This window comes from Spea bombifrons, chromosome 2, assembly GCF_027358695.1.
Source record: "Spea bombifrons isolate aSpeBom1 chromosome 2, aSpeBom1.2.pri, whole genome shotgun sequence".
Classification (NCBI taxonomy): domain Eukaryota; kingdom Metazoa; phylum Chordata; class Amphibia; order Anura; family Pelobatidae; genus Spea; species Spea bombifrons.
In genome coordinates, this window is record NC_071088.1 from 82,127,212 (window position 1) to 82,145,562 (window position 18,351).

The window sequence follows — 18,351 nt, forward strand, 5'->3', positions numbered from 1 at the left end:
TCTGTGTTATTATTGACCACAGACAATGAAGGCTAAAGTCCTCCATGCTGTAGAATACCGAGGTTTGCCTGTTACATTACCGAGCAAGACCAGAAAATGTAACTTCCCATGTCTTCTCAGCGAGGAAAGCACTACCTCCAATCTGCCGGAGCTTTTAAGTAGCTGATTTCTCCTAAGCTAAAAAACACAGCTTGCTCACCTGATGGGGAAAATATGCTCGATATGTCAGTGCACAAATGGTGACTACATAATGTAATGATACTTAAGTTTTATATCTATTGGAAGTGTGGTGATTAAAGGCTCCTGCTAAAAGTAAGACCAGTAAAAATCTTATGCTGGGAGGCTGATATAAACAAATAAATTATGGAAGAAACACACTTTGATTGTAGTTTAAAATTTGGGTCAGTTTTTTTAAAAGAAAAAAGCTCAAAGGGAACATTGTATTTGTTGCTGTGGTGATTGCTCTCCAATTATGAGTTTATCTGAGAATTGTTTTGTGTGACCCTTATATTTTAAAGGATGGTGCAATCTAAATGCCTTAGGTCCCTGTTCTTGTCACTGAACTACCAGTCGCAGCTCCCACTCAGCAAGCCACACAGTAGTGCCTTATATACATCATTATTGTGTTCTTTTTCTATTTGATTGAGATGTGAGAATCACATCTTTGGTATTGCATAAAATATTGCATAAAATATACAATAAATAAGAAACAAGCCAGTATAAGTGGAGACTTTCATATTTCACATTTTGTGACATTGCTTCTTACAGCTTTCTTTGTTTTGGGACATAGAAAATGTCTTATTTTGGGAATTGGCAACTCAGACAAAGCCAGCTCTATACAGTGTAACAGTGAACCCCCGTCATGAATACCATCATGGAGAGACTCTAAAAACGCACACACTGAACTATAGAGAGGGGCACCTAATTCCCTCTCTCTAGTTCCCTCCTAATTCTGGACCTCAAGCCCTTTAATAGCGAATGACAGAACCTCTTGTTCTGATGCTAGAATAAACTGAGAACAACAATGGATTTCCATCAGTGATATCAAGAGTGGTACATTCATCAGAAAACAGCATTTTTAAAATGTACTTAACTTAACTTAACTAGTTATTACGGTAAGTAAACATTGTATTTAGTGACGGTATTTTTACAAATGTATACATGCATTTTTGAAACCCGTGGTGACAATGCTATTAAAGCTGTGATGTGCCGTATGCCTTCCTATGACTTTGTGGTCACATTAAGCGAGCAGGTTTGCAGCAGATGCAGGATGTTCTGGATAGAATGTCACATTTGATTCATTTGCCCGGCTGTGCAGACTGCAGGCTGTGTAAGCCTCAGGGTATGGTGGGTACCTTCTGTGACATTCTATCAAGGTGATCTGTCAGATCTATTCCTCATCTCCGCTAAAGCTTTTCTTAAAAAACACTCCGTGGGGAATGCGTTTTTGTAGTAGAAGTAGTATTACTGTATATTGAATTTTTTACAGCTCCTGAAAAACTAAGTAATATGTTCAAAGTGCCCCAAATCCACCCTCTCTCTCTTCCCTCCATTACTGTTCCTCTTTTCTAGGAGCTCAGAATGCTTGCTGGGTCTGAGTTTATCACAGTGTTCTACAGCCCTAAAAGTCACAATAATGTTTGTGACTTTTAATGTTTTCTGGGAAACATCTATTATTTATAGGCTGCCGTCCAACACATATAAAATAGTTTCCTACATTATGGGGAATTTGGAAACCCAGAAAAGGAAATAAACTACTTAAAGGGGCACTTCAGCCATCATACACACTTCAATCTAATACCCCAAACATTTCAGGTGTCCAGACTAAGAAACCTTTATTGTTGGAGGGCATGGTTAAAAGTGGATGGGGCAGGGTTGAAGGCAGGGCAGGAACATCTACTGTACCTTACCTGTATGGCCATCTCACAGGGCTAAAATGCTGTGATTTAGGTTTTTCTTCCACAGATCTCAATCAATGTCAAAGCCTGCTGGTCAGGCCAAAGGATATCAGAAAACCTCCTCTACCAGCCCATGATCCCCACTGTCACCAAAAGTAGGACAATGTGGGTGTTTTGGTGGACAGAGGCCAGAAATTGTGACTGACCTGGTAAAAACCGGGTGGCTGTGGGGCATAGATGATATGGCAAACCTATACTTAAATGTCTGGTTTGTTCAATTATAACAATTTTCACACTAGTACTAGTTTAATAAACAGTCATTGCTACATAATATTTTACTTAGTGTAACAAGTAATTAACGATCCCCACTTCTTTGTAATGCAGCATGCTGCTTTAGAAGATGCTGGCAAACATGCCTTTTTACTGATCTTATAAAAAATGTGCATAATATTATTGTTTTATTTTCCTAATGTTCCATTACTTTGTAGGAAACTACCCATGCCCTTCTATTCTTAAACATCCCCGTTTCTAGCTGTGTGAGTAACAAATTAAAGAGTAGCTGTATAATCATTAATGAACGTTATGTTGTAGAGTTCAACTAGTTGCTGGAATTTGTAATTATAGGGTCTTTCACAGCAATGCAATGAAGAAAGTCATTTAAGCTAGATCATCTAAGTTGAACGAGTTTATATTTATGTACAATAAAAGTAAGGTTTCTGTATTGAGTGTCGATGCTAAGTCACCACGAATAAGGCATGTGGTTTGTGTTATCATTAAGGCACCCCCAGTAAAATGTCATAGGAGCTCCATGGATTAATCAAGTGTGTTTTAAAAAAGATTCAAGATGAAACATTTCTTGCTGGTTGTGGGGTGGCTAATCAAATCAAAGCCTTCTGGTAGCATACGCTGTTTTCATACTACAGATTATAGAACTGCAAAGATCAAAGAATGTGGCACAGAATGTTAGACCACCACTTCAGATCAAAAGACAACTGTGGCTACTGTCTAGAAAAGCTGTGATCCTGACAGACAGATGACAAAATATTTATTTTTGCCTGATACTATTTTTCACAGTAGTGACCCTCCCTACTTAAAACTGCTTTGGCTGTATAAAAACAAGAACATACATGAACTTTTAACTGTATTTGTTGGTCATCTGGCCACCAACTATGGAGAATATGTATTACAAATGGGTCACGGATGGCCTTAGGTTCAGCCCAAAAAGTGTTATATCAGGTCTTTATTTAAGTCTGCAGATGCACATACATATAATAGAGTGTTGTCGAATGTCACTGCCTCTCACATGCATATCATTAATACGAGATGTTAACGGCCTACTATTTTCAGTGTTTCAAAGAAACATACACTAAATGACCAAACGTATATGTATTATTCACTCTAAAAAAAAATTTCTTATATCTGCTTATCATTTGTATATTTAACAAATCCTTCGCCATTTAAGATATCTTATGAAACTCTATACAAAGCTAAGCGTATGTTGTGTGGAAATATGTGAGGGGAAAGGGTTTACCAGCCATGCATAATTTCGGACATGGAATGCTGGCAAAGTTCTATTATTTAAAAAAAATAATAAAAAAACCTTAGTGGATAACTAGATTAAAAAGAGGTTTGTACCCAAATATTTCTACAATATCATACATCTCAACATTTTCTTTGGTTTCTATACACAGTATAGTAGCTTTTAGTAGTGCAGAACACTGTAATCCACTCGTACCCAGCAAACCTTCTGAGTTCCTACAATAGAAGAACAGTAGAGGAAGAAAGAGTGATTTTGGTCCCAAAGAGGGAATGGCCCTCCTAAACTTATAAACGGTATGCAATATGACAGTCGGCTTATCTGCACTAGAATATCATTGCTAATGGGGACTAAAAAGTTGTTAGGGACACTTGTTCAGAACTACCTAGGCCCTGAAGGCACAGAACATAGGCCCTTAAAACAGCACAGTTATGAATTCCACATTTGGGTCGACATGAATGACACATGACACAACTATGTACTATATTACATAGTACTCTGTGTATGATTTTTGTTTGAACAAGAACACAAAATGCTTCCTAAACTTCTGCAATGGTCAGCCAAGTTACACTTGGAACATATGTTGATGAGCAAAGAACTCATTTTGTTGGGTTGAAGTATCATCTGGCAAAAAGTATGTGTACTCCACCCAGGCTGCTATTTGCAAGACTAAAAGTCTAAATTATTCACTTTTTTCTGAATAATTTGTGTATTTATCAAATCCTTTTTCTTTTTATAGGTTACAAAAAAAAATAATGATACCTAGTGAAACTCACTTCCCAAATAATTTAATTGTCTTTAGTCAAGGACACAGGGTACTGATATTTCATATAATCAGGAAAAAAATAATTATTATATCAATATTTTAACAGCAATTTGGTTGTGATCAAGAATAAACAAGAAGTATCTAAGTAATTATGCAAGCTTTAAAATATAGATGTTTTATAAGAAAGAGGCTCTTATATGTCTCATTTGTAAGGAAACAGCTTCATTTGGGAAAGATAATTTAATAATTCACTGTTCTCTTAATGGAATGATAAATAATATCAAGTCAAACTCATGCATTCGAAAGGAACATATTCCATGGTGTAAAGATAAACATAAAGTAGCATAAAAAAACTGAAGGGTTATACATTTCTGGTATCCTTTTTAAAATGTAACAAAATAGTATATTCTTTGGATTTACAGTATTAATGATGTTACTTGCAAAAGCAGGGCCCGCTTATCCTTATTGTTAATTTTAAATTGTCTTTGGTAAATATTTTCCCTTATTTTAACAGCCATATCTGAAATCTGCACATGCTATATAAATAAATATAATGTAATGTATATAATAAGCGGTAGGTTCAAATATATGTTCCTCAGTTTTAGTCTAGGTAGAACAGCCAACTTAGTTGAATATTTGTTATTAGAATTAAATGCCCGTTTAAGCATATCTAAAGTGTTCACATAGCAAGATAAGTGTGCAGTGAGACATAACTCTCATTTCACAATCACTGTAAATTATTTATAGACAATCTGTAATGTCTAAACACAACGTGAAGGGGTTTTTTATGTTACGTCTGTAAATGTGCTTATTCATACTGGGAGGCTCTGTTTTTTTAGACATAAATCAAGCAGCGCTGGGAGATAACATACACAAAAGTAGATGCTGGTGTTAGTTTTGACTGCTACTTTCTAAAACAAGTGGTTGCATCACACTGGAACATATGAAGCTTTAAAAATATGTCCCGCTCCCCTGTTGCAGGAGCAAAGACAGCACAAAAAGTTCAGTTTACCAACTCCCAAAATCATAAGCTTACAAAGGACATCTCCATAATGATACAGTGTGTTTGCACTTACAAATACCTATCGAAAAAAGGGCAACAATCATAAACCTTGTCCAACTACTAGGGAGTCAACATGACTTATACATGAAGATGGTCAGTATATATAGACTGATGATAATTCCCAAAATAGTTCATTTACTGGAATAAACTCTTTATAGTCTATTTGGAAAACATTCATTTATATAATAGATACAAATAGAGCGACTGGTAGAAGCTGTAGACGTAGAAACAACAGAAAAATTAAAGAAATCCATACTTTTACAGTTCGAAAAAGCAGAGTTCTAGGAATATATACTGGATAAGGGTCACTTAGACATCATCCCAGGCAGGCAACTACAAGATGAGCCCATTGTACGCAAGAGAAGCCAAGGGGTTAAAAAAAAACGTATGACTTGATGTAAACTTATAAATACATCTCATATAGGCGTCAGAAGATTAGTGCAAAAATGTGTGGCCCTAAACGTTGAAGGCTGCCTCAACATATCGTGTCCATGTTAGGACCAATGGATAGAGAGGAAGAAGTGCCAAATAGCAATGGGCCACCAAAGATTACCAGAATGAATCAGGAGAAAAGAGTTCCGTTTCACTTCCCAGCAGCCAAAGCAGCAGATTACCCTTAAAGTAGAGGAAGTTCTGATTAATCTTTTTGTTTTGCCTTCAATTGATTCCTATGGCCATTATCATTCTTGGCTTATGAAAAAATAATGATGTTGGCTCATAAACTCTACAACATGTTTCTTGCTAAACATAAACGTATATAGCAAAGATTATAGATATAAAGAAGAGAATAAAACTAGAGTTAACCAAAAACGAACAATCTCTAAGCAAAAGACACCAGAATCATTGGGCACCATAAAATTCCTGACAGAGGTTTTTATTCTTGGGGACTGTTATTTTGTCGTGTGCGTAAGGATATGAGTATGGAACGTGGGTACTCTCCCGTGCGTTAAGGCAGGATGGCGACCCTGGATTGTGACAATGACATAATCTACCACTTCGAAGTGCATGAATGCAAGCAGGAAGCAATAGTTTACTAAATACTGCAATACTACTCTTGTCTCTTTTATATTTTTGTTTTTCTATTTATACTTTGTTCCTCGCCTTGAAACCTGCTTAGCCCCCTATTTATTTGAACACAACAGTCATCCTCTTACTACTGGGAACCAGAATAGAACATGTGTAAGCAATTAAATCAGCGGCAGCTTTAACAGGAAGCCTGGAAAACCTCATCTGATTTTTATTAGCATGAGTCACAGACGTTTGTCCGGCTTAGAGTTGTGGTGCAATCCTGTGAAATTTAGAGTAAGATGTCATCTGCTGTAATTCCCTGGAACACAGGATGTGCACCTCATAACAGTTTATATCACTCGAATCACCCCACTCTAATGGACACAGAATGATCGAGTCAAGCTGTGAGCAATATGCTTACAGCAATAGCTTCAAAATAATGTCACTATAAACCTTACACATCTCTCATGCACTTGCTATCTTATCACCATTACAAAAGACAATTATTTGATGGGTGCCTGTAAGGAACAAAAATCCTCATTCAACCTAGTGCAACATGTGATAACAGAATAGAGGGCCGCATCGGAATTCAAAATCTATTGGGTTAGTAGAGGAGTCGAACGAAGGTGAGGACTGTACTTTCTGGCAAATCTTTGAGGGTATATTTTTTTACACTAAAGCAAGGCTACTTGGGCTACGTGAAGTCCCATAACAGCTTTTGGTCTGCAAACCCCATCATTCTCAAAAGCTACAGAAGTACAAAAACAAATGAAGGCCTAAAGGTTGCCTTTGTATTACAGCATACAAAACTATGTTGTTTAGTGTTTATTTGTGGTCCACCATATGGAATTGAATTGCAAATTCATGGGTCTCATGTTAAATTTGCAATTACTTGGCTGTCTTAATACCTGCTGTGGCAAAAATCCAAGTTTCACCTGGGTCAAAACACGTGTTTTTCAAACTTTGTAAGAAAAAAAGTAGCTTTTCCTTTCAGGTTGGATTACTTTGGCAGATATACATCTGAACAGACATCCTTCCGTAGACTGAAATAGAAAAATGTAACTAAAAACAAGAAATATACTGAACCGGATTCATTAACTGGTATGAAATGTATCACTGTTTTTTGGAGGATTGGTATACAATGATTTGTGGTACATTTATCTCAATTGAACCAGATTCATGGCTCTACTCTCCACATGTATGTTAAATGTACAATTATTTTATACTTTGCAATAAAAATATATATATATATATATATATAATAAAACCTTTTTCCTCTTAAGTATTTGTTTCATATAGGAGATTATCTGAGAATCCGTGTATAAAACATCCTAATGCCGCTAGAACACACCCCAAAGATCCATAGAGAGATCTACACGGAAAGTCTGTGACTGGCAGCTGTGGTCATGTAATGTAGTCGGGCAGTATTTACTTTGAATGCAAATCAGGACTGTTAAAGAAAAACTGTGTGCACCGAGCTGCTTTATTCAGAAAGAGCTACACATAAAGGCATGAATACACCATGTAGTTTTGCCATCTTAGTGCGTAAACTACATGACTTGTTTATTCGCAGGGACAGTTCTTGATTTTTTTAAGGCCTGATCATAAACAATAAAATAAGAAATTTTGCAATTATGCATTTAAAGGAAAACATTCATTCTCTAACAGATCCATACAAATGGGTGCCCCGAGGAGCTGGTTGATCTGGTTTTATAGTAGCGCCACGCTTATCGAAATCTATAGCCTTCGTGTTATACATGTCTCCTGGAAAAGCTATAGACCTACAAAATGCACAATGGCGGAGAGCAGAGAAGGATTAACATTGAGGCTTAGAGAGACAGTTTTCATCTACAAGAGGTCTGGCTTTTCTCACACCCTGACAGGAAGCAAAAAAAAAAAAGTATGTGTGATTATGCCCGCTTAAAATATTTTCCCAGCAAGGAGCTTAACAACTTCCCATGTCATGATAAGACTGGAGATTTCTGCCTGTGTAAAATCCGGCAAGCTACTGATGACCTTAGACTAGTGACATTTACCGTTGGGCGCTTGGGAAGTGTCTAATCACCGCCGTCTGATTCAAAGCCTGTGGCAGGAATACAGTAGCGATAAGATGAAATAATTATTTGCAGAATGTTAAACCCCAGAAGTCAATCAGCGGCAGAAAACGGCTCTCATTTAAAGTAAGGTAGTGCTTTCTGACGGAAATGGACGCTACCACCACACTTTCCACACGCGTGTCTGAACTGACCCACACGCGTAGCTTTCCCAGAGCCAGTGCTGGAGCTCACTGGAGGTGAGTCTAACACTACATTGAGAAGTGTCTTGCCAAACACATCTCCTGCACTGCGTTTAGCTGAGGACGTGGAAAGAGGCAAATGCATATGGTGGCATTCTGCGTGTCATTCATGCATTTGCAAAAGGAAGGCCACAAAAATGTAAGGAGACGACTCACCTATCATATTTTTTAAAGTGCATATGATGGCTGGAGTGCCCTTTTAACACAATATTTTGGTATTAGAACACAGGCTTTTGTATTAGTCGGGGGAAAAAACTTTCTCCTGATCTTCATATACATTAAAAGGCACATTAAATGAATAGTCATGTCTACACTCTGTAGGAACCCCCACCCATTTCAGTTATATGTCTAGCAGACTAGCTAGAAAATGGAACATATGGGTCAAGGTTGGGTTCAGTTCTCTAAACAGCCATTATAGGAGAGCGTGCCCAGGAAAGTACACTTCCAATCCCTGTGGGCAGTCACTTGTAAGAGAACAAGTAGTGCTTCTCATTGAAACCTTACTTTGATTTCATTAAAATGGCATGCATTAAACCGCTGAACTCGCTAGGTTTTTAAAATGTAAAAAAATATACTGTCCATGAATTCTGTGTTTTAAAGTTGAATAGAATCATTTGATCATTAGAAAAAAAGGTTTTTATATGGTATCACAAGATGTATTTGAAAAAATCCTAAAAAATGTGAGCTTTCGGTTAGTCTTCTTATGTGACACTCCATATTTTGTTAAATATGAACTTTTAGCCAATCTTCTGTAATATGTGTCTTCTTGCAGATGCAATAAGCACTTAAAATCCTTTTGGAACGTACAACTTCCACAAGACTGAAAACTGATCCGAGGTCAAGAGTTATCCCAATGGTGTGACGTCATAGCATTGTATACAAAACAAGGGTTAGTATGAGTGAGGGGTACCAGCTAAGGAGGGGCTATGATAAAGTGGCCTTAAATAGGGTCAGGAAACCATCAATAAGAGTTGCCATTGTGTGCACAGATGACCATGCTAAGCAGTAGTGCTACCTACTAGAGGCTATTTAAGCTAAAGGGAGGGTTGTGGAGGCATAGCACCATCGGGAGCAAGACACTAGCTTGGGGAAAGGTTATATAAACTGGTACTCATTAGTGGTGTTACTGGATCCGGGGGAGGGCTGTGTGGACATAGCACCAAATCGGGTCAGCAGTGTTTCAATATGCTGCAGGGGTACCAGATAATTGTTGAACCATATAACATTGGGCTATGGCTATAAAAGAACATAACATGCTACAGGGCACCAGACAACTGTGCTGCACATACATTTACACGGTTTTATAGCTTAACAGGAGATGAGACAAACACATTGAGCAGTGGTTGTAACTGAGCTCAGGACCATGCATCGTAAACACCCATAACCATTACGCTGTTAAGATGCATACATCAGAAACATCTAACATCAGAAACAACTTACAAAAGTGTAAGTTGACTTTAGTATGTTACATATGTTTACGTTTCTATAAATGTATTCATAGAATACTGTACTTGCTCTGATCAAATATGCTTTCCGTCTTTTTTTCAATGAAATATTTGTACAGTAAGTATGCATCGAACAGGTAAATATAATAAAAGTACTTAACATTTTCTAGTTAAAAAGCAGCACACCAAACCTTTTACATATTCTCTGTGACATGTTGCCACTAAGCAGACTGCAGACTGATTACATTAGACTGGGTTTAGCCCAGGCCCCCTTAAATCTCCCTGGTAAAGAATCCAATCGGAGCAATTGTGGGCCAAATTATAGTGGAGTGAAAGAATAAGACATTATGTGACACAAAGACTGAATTTAATCTCTTTGATTGCTTGGCATACAGACAAGCAAAAACGGATTTTAAATTTGTATGCGCAATTAGCAATGTTTACCAATTCCTTAAAGAAATTAACAAAACATAACTAGGAACCCTTTATGTGCTAGTTGACACTCACCAGCTACAAGTTTAGTATGTGGTAGTAGTATGTGGCTGTCCATACATATGTTAGCACCACTAAAATATTAGGGTGGAATGAAGGTACTAACTTGACTTTTTGCCTAACATATGGGTGGCCTCCTGCAAGGCATTACTTGATGATTATTATTATTATTATCTTTTATTTATATAGCACCAACAACGTTTCCAGCTCTTTTTACAATACATACATTCAAAGGGTATGACACAACTAGAATTGACAGTCTAAGACAAACCAATACATCAGGTAAAGAGGCCCTGCTCGCAGTCTTAAAATCTAGAGAACATCAAAAATTGTCCATCTAAAGGAAAAGTTCAACATTAACAAATCGACCTAGCAAATTAGACACAATTTCTAAGTCATATCCTAATAATGGAGTTTAAGACAAATAATGAATCTGTCCAAACTGAAGTGAACAGGCTTCGGCACTGTTCTATAATGGCTTGAGGCATGATATATCATGAATTAAAAAAAACCACAATGATTCAGTCAATGATTATTGGAGCAATGCAATGGACTATTATTGCAATTAAAATCTTTATTTAACTTGGGTTGATAAATGAATGCAACTGGATATTTAAATGAAGGAAGCCATGTGACATTTTCATGGGTACTGTATCATCTACTTAAAATGGACCACAGGGTTGCTATAGCCCTGGCACTCCAGCTGTAGACCAGAAGATCCATGATTCCCAGCAGTGCAATCCTAGACTAATGAAGAATACCATAGGATGCCTGTAGTGGATGCCTCCATTGTTCCTTACAAATGGTCTCACAAATACATCTGATACTAGGCACCATATTGCACATCTGTCCTACCCAAGTATGCTAATCTCACAATCATGCCACAAAATAATCTATTGCAACACTGTAACCCCTTATAAATGAACCCCATATCTATGTCCTTTCTTATCAATGGTATCTTAAAACTAACAATTAAATGTAAATAAAGAGAGCTGTATTGGATTTACACAAAGAGCCCTTCCACTCCACATCAACAATAGGTGGAAATGGTAAAATGTCCATCCTAAAAATGCAATGGTGTAACTAAGGCTGTGGATACGTGGCTGTGGGTTTTGGTCCAGTCCTGTGTATCTGACAGGCAGCGTGGAACTGTCCATCCATGCCACGCTGGACCCACTCCTCTGCCTTTGTTGCAGCAAGGGATTCTGAGATCCATGGAGCTTCAGCACACACCCACTGCCATCTCTCCATCAATGCTCATACATCCTTACCTCCAGAGATGCCAGCACCCCAAAGCACCAGATGAGAAGAGGGATCCTACCAGCCCAACCCTGCAGTCTGCCTCTAGCTCAGTGATCAGCCACTCCCTGCAGGCAAGGGATAGACAGTGGGGGAGGAAACCAGTTGCCAGAGTGGGTACAAGCAATGACAGCAGCAATCCTCAATGGCCAAAATTACACCTCCTCCCTTCTTGGAGGTGAAGCCTATCCAGTGTCTGGGCAAAGATAACAAACAAATCTGTGCACAGCAGGAGTATACAGGATCTTGAGTATGGAGCAGGAACAAGCAGAATACCAGGCTGATTGCTAAAGGGAATGCCCAAGCCTTTGCTAGAAAGGCAGTGCTGCTGTGTTTATCACAGGGAAGGTTGTGCTGCTGCTGACTCCCTCCCTGCTTCTCTTGGATGGGCTCAGTCTGCTTCACTGAATGTATGAAACAAAAGAGGAAGCAGAGGGGAGATCAGCAGTCAGGAGGAGGAGGGGAAATCCAGCTGTTTTATGAAGCAGCAGAGAATAGAGGTTTGTGTTTCCTAGATCTGCTGTTGTGCAGAAAACCAGGAGGGAGGGCAGATTTTCCATGATATTTTTCTTTTAATTTGATGGTATGTGTCCCACCGTTGACTAACCTAATTCTACTATTTAAAAGGAATTAAAAAGATTTGAGGGTTTTATTATACACAAAGGAAAATATTTGCATTCACTTTAAATAAAATACATTATTGCTATGTATAGATTTGTTTTCACAGGGCTATATAATGATGTTCTCTCTTTCCCATATCATCATCTGGGTGCCTATGATCCATTGAGTTATGGATGGCATAAACAGCTCCTCAGTTTACATGGTAGCATCACTAATGCAGAATTTCTTTACATGTATTTGTATTGTGCTGAGGAAATGCATTATTCACAACCCAATACCTTATTGACAACTTACTTGAAGGTAATTTACTACAACTCTGTGTATACAAAAGTGATTGTGATTACTTTTGCAGATAGTACCCTCAACGTATACCCAATAATATAAACAAACCATTAAATGTACAAATGTAAAAATTTGGAGGTATCAGTTTTACAATTACTGTGATTAGTAACTGGATATTAACCTACATCTTGCCTCTATAAACAACAATGCCTTTCAGGAGTAAGCAACAGTGATTACATGTAAACACACTGGCTATTTTTTCAACCTGGACACTGACAGCTACCAAGGGTTATAGGGAGAACAAGAAACTGGACCCTGGCAGTTACTAACAGTTATAAGAAGAACAAGAACCTGAACCCTGGCAGTTACTAATTGTTAAAGAAAGAACAAGAACCTGGATACTGACAGCTACCTATGGTCAGAGGAAGAACATGAACTTGGTTACTGACAGTAACCAATAGTTGAACAAGAACCTGGATACTGGCAGCTGACAAGAACCTGGGGACAGTTATAACCAGAACTGTATACGGTATGTTGGGGAGGCTGAATTCTATGATGACCACCCTAGAGTCAGCAGTGTCCCTTATTTAAACTGACTCTCCAAGAGGGCATATCATGGCGGAGGTCCACAACACAAGGATGACCAACTATCCATGTTCTAGTCAAGGCCCAAGCTGCATCAAGACTCTTAAACTGGAAGAGCATTCTTAATGCTAACTCAGGAAGCCCTTCAGGACAGCCTAACAACTACCACTCACACAGAGGAATTCTTCAGCACAGAGGTATGGATAAAGGTTTACAGTAACTGCCAAAAGCCTTCCCAGAGTGGCAGACACCGGCAGGCAATAAGGATAAATAGAATGCCTCTGTTTTAAATTCACAGTTGTTACTTCCATTTAGTAGCAGTATATTGTCAATGTTGTGATTGTGTTTTTTAATCGTTTGGGTATTGTTGATAGAATAGTTGTTTATTATATTGTAAATGTTCATGTTAAGTGCTGGCTGTGTGAACGAAAGAAATATTTATTCCTCAAATACTTATTTCTTACACCTGGCCTGTTGTGCACATAAACCTTAACATATCTGTCAGTTTTTCTTTTCACCTGAAAGTATAACCACATCAGAACAATACAAAAAAACATTTAAGAAGCTTTAACATTTTCTATGGCAACAATCTACAGTTAGGTCCAGAAATATTGGGACACTGACACAAGCTTTTTATTTTGGCTGTTTCCAAAAATAAACTCAAGTAACAGATACATATGAGTATGAGATATGAATATGAGATTAAAGTTCAGTCTCCCAGCTTTAATTTGAGGATATTTTTGAGGCACTTTATATTTGAGGAACTTTAATGAAGCGGTTTCATGGACAGGTGTGGGCTAGTCCTTCGTTATTTCTTCATCATTTAAGCAGGTAAAAAGGTCTGGAGTTGATTCGAGGTGTGGCATTCGCATTTCGAAGCTGTTGCTGTGAACCCACAACATGCGGTCAAAGCTCTTAATGGCCATCCTTAGGCTGCAAAAAAATAAAAAATCCATCAGAGATATCCCAGGAACATTAGGAGTGGCCAAATCAACAGCTTGGTACATTCTGAGATAAAAAGAATGCACAACGTGCAACACAAAAAGGCTAGAAGACAGCAGTGGTATTAAACCACATCACAAAAACAGAAACAAAATCAGCGTTAACAAAACTGGAAACGCAGGAGAACTGAAATGTTAAATCAAATCTCTAATGTAGTTGATACTCAATGAAACCCACAATATGACCTTGAACAACCTTGCGGCAAGTGAGAACCACCAGTTGCCATTCTCACAATAAATGGATATAGCCATTGTATTTGGGTTTTGAAGCCATAAACTAAAGCCAAGTGAATATATAGAAAAGCCTTGACATCTGGTCTATTCTTCCTTTTTGTCTCATTTTGTTATTTGATAACTTGGCCAATGATACCATTATAATTATATGCACACATGTAGCTAATACAGCTACAAGAATCATAAGAACTGGGACTCTATAAATAAAATCTAATGAGAATAATAGTTTACCACAACACAATAGCCTATTGTGATTATTTTTTTGCAGATTACCATAACCCAAAACCCAAGTACACCTTACTTAATGATCTACTATAGCAACAGCAGTACAAATTACAATGAACACTTACCGTACCTTGGTGACTGGTCTCTGCTGATGACCCTCCCTCCCAACATTCAAGAAACATCTCAAAACCCACTTCTTCAGAGAAGCCGCACCATCTTAGCTGCTAGAATTTCCTTGTCACTGATACAACCACCACACTACCTCTCACCCTTTCTCTGTGCCTTATGTTTGTCACCCCATCCCTCAAGATTGTAAGCTTGCGAGCAGGGCTCTCTCCACCGAATGTATCGCTTTGTCAAAGTCTGTCAATTCTCATCTTGTCATACCCCTTGAATATATGTATTGTGTTAAGTGCTGCGTAAACTGTTGGCGCTATATAAATAAAAGATAATAATAAATAATGACCCAAGGCAGTGGTAAAATGTGGTGGTGTTCATGCAAAACTGACTCCAATGTGCATTTTGGTATAATAACGCATGGAGTGTATAATGTAAGAAAGTGGCAGGTCTTCTAGTTATTTTAAACTTGGTGATGTTATATGAGTTCATTTCTCACAGATAGCATGGCTAATTTAATTTAGAAGTGTGAGCGATTTTACACGTTGACACATTAGTACTCTAAAAAAAACTAGCCTCCATACCCAGGCAGGTGTTTGGTTACAAACTGACAAGTGTTCTTCTCAGATGCATCACTCCCAACTTTTAAAGCTCGCACTACATGATGAGCAGGTCATAGGACTTCAGCAGAGGTGATGGGTCAGTCAGGTAAACGTGATCATTATGGTGAAGAACACAATACCAGGGGCTGAAGTGCAGGGCTACAGTGGTGAAACGTATTAAAGCCTGGCATCCCTTAGAGGTGTTGGGTACATGGAGTAGATGGCAGATGGTGAACAGCCTATTGTGACATATCAATATAAAGATTAGTTTTTATGCGCAATACTCTGCAGGTCGCTGGGAGACTGTGAGGACTAAGATAGAGGGCGAATAGACAATGTAAAAAAGTGGCATGGGACTTACCCTCATGCAGGTCCCACATCTCCACCTTGTGATGCCCCGAAGTTGAGCTCCGTGATGCAGCTTTTTCTGTAAGGAGGGCGGACGGTAAGGCGCCTGACCCTGTTTACTTGTGATGCTAGACCTGCCTGTTTTGGTAATAGCCCTGACCATTGCCGCACACCCCAGCACCGGTAGCCTGATTTAGATGCCTGAAATGTTGGGGGTATGGGATACACAACAACAGGTGTAATAGTAGGAGAAAGTGTTAGGTGTAGGAGGATGAGAAGAATTAACCCGTCACTTGGGTTTCAAGGGTTTGTTTTTTTAAAACAAAAAGGAACAAACGAGAGAGTATCATTTAAATTTGTAGGGTGGAAGACTAAGGTGTTGTGTGCAAAATATTATTGAACAAAATGTAGTGTATACTTGAAATTGTATACCAGTTAGAACAATACCTGAATGTTGCGAAGGGAGGGAATGATAAACACAGCATTATATACTGTGGGGTTCACCAGCTGGTAAAGGTTGCTTCCCTTCTTGGCCAGACCAGAGCAACTAATATTTTATTCAAGAGAAAACAGTCCCACGAGAATGCGCTGCAAACAGGAAATACAAATTCCCAGGCTTCTTGGTGGCTCTTAAAGAAATGGGCATGGACAAGACGGAATATATCCCACAGCAGATCTATCATCAATAAGAACGTCCCACAAACATCAGAGGGACATCGCAACTCCCCGCCTTCCACCTTACTATATAGCACAATCCATCATGAGAATATATTGTTTAATAAATATGTATGCCAAGCATTAGAAATCTAAAATTCAGAACATCATCATGCCGCACTGCAATAAAGTCCTGAAATAAAAAAAAAATCCACAAAATGGTTAATTTTCATTTAGTTGTCCTCTTTACGGTATCATTTTTCTTAGGGGTTTGTGCATTAACCTTAAGTAACGAACAGCAGTGGCGTCGCTACAATCCCATCATGCCTAGATTCCAGCACTTACATATCCAACCAGTAAATGCTAGAACCTTGGCATGATGGGACTGTGATTGCTGTTAGCAATCACACTCCTATCATGCCAAGTCAGCCAGTACATGCTGAAACCTAGCTAGCTGCCCCCCTTGTGTATTGATGCTGCCAGCAATATGGGGTCTGCACATCACTTACAGCCACCCTGTACCAGCATGTACTGGCTGACTTGGCATGATAGGAGTGTGATTGCTAACAGCAATCACAGTCCCATCATGCCAAGGTTCTAGCATTTACTGGTTGGATATGTAAGTGCTGGAACCTAGGCATGATGGGACTGTGGTTGCTGTTAGCAATCACACTCCTATCATGCCAAGTCATATTGCTAATATTTTTCTCCAATTGTGGTGTGTTACCTACTTTTATTAAAAATGTGAGTTTTTATTATTATTTTTAAAGGTGGGGGTCATTTTCGGTTTTGGCTAAGTGAATGTGTTGGTCCAGAATTTTCATTTTGGTGCATCCCTAGAATAAATAGAACTATTTCATTTTTAATTATCCTGAATTTGTAGTCACAAACCTTTCTAGGCCCAGAAATCAGTGAGAGGAAAAGTAAAGGTTTTGTGTCATTTACTTTATTTTAATCTGCATATTTTATTAAAGGCCATATTTTCTCACAGTGAAAAATGAGTGCGGCCCGAGCACGTATACAATTCTGATGAAGTGGCCCACTGCAGAAAAAACTTGGACACCCCTGCTCTATAACAACAATGGCGAACCTATGGCATGCAGGCCACAACGGGCACGCCAAGGCCTCTGTTGTGGCATAAAGCAAAGTTGCCGACTGACCAGATAATTTTCTAAATTAGCTAAAACAAAAAAAAGCGGGGTCTGTTCATAGCTACTGCTTCACTGCTCCCTTGCAAAGCATGCAGGCTATCGATGCTATGACATCATATCCCGGCGCCCAACACTGAAGCCACGTGCACCAAGATGGAGTACTGGAACAGGGGTCTGTAGGCACAGACCTCACACTCCCCCCACAGGAATTAAGAAAGGTAAGAAAGATAGAGTACTGGAACAGAGCAAAAAACTACAGTAACACGCAAACACGCACATGCAAATACACAAGAACTTAACATGTGTGATTTACTTTTTGCAATTAAAAAAATCATTATTGCCAATGTGAGCATGTCCATAAAGAAAAGGGCTTGCCCCAAATCATTACCTCTTGTGTAATGCACCCAAACTCTAGATTGTAAGCTCCTTTGAGCAGGGCCCTCCTCATCTGTTTCAAATCATTTTTTTATATTATATACTATTTGTTATGTCCTGTCAACCCATTGTACAGCGCCACAGAATATGATGGCGCTATATAAAACAATAATACCTTACTTATTTTGAAATCAGAAGAAAGCATAACTGCGATCACAGGTGCAACATCTCAGCAAAGTGAATATGTGAACATGGGATGCATAGCATTTAAAAGCACTTAACCCAACTGAACATTTTAGGTTGATGTCTATTAATGAGGCCTTTAGGGTAGTAGCTATGATGGACATTTGCC

The 18,351-nt window shown here is 38.5% G+C and overlaps 1 protein-coding gene across 1 annotated transcript in view; it reads right to left on the bottom strand.

Moving 5' to 3' along the window:
- LOC128472949 (CAP-Gly domain-containing linker protein 2-like) overlaps positions 1-12,172 on the bottom strand; it is a 45,176-nt gene extending 33,004 nt beyond the window's left edge. Inside the window, exon 1 of the mRNA XM_053454932.1 lies at positions 11,777-12,172. The gene's annotated coding sequence lies outside the window, so the exon portion shown is untranslated. The remainder of the gene's footprint in view (positions 1-11,776) is intronic.
- Positions 12,173-18,351: the final 6,179 nt, after the last annotated feature.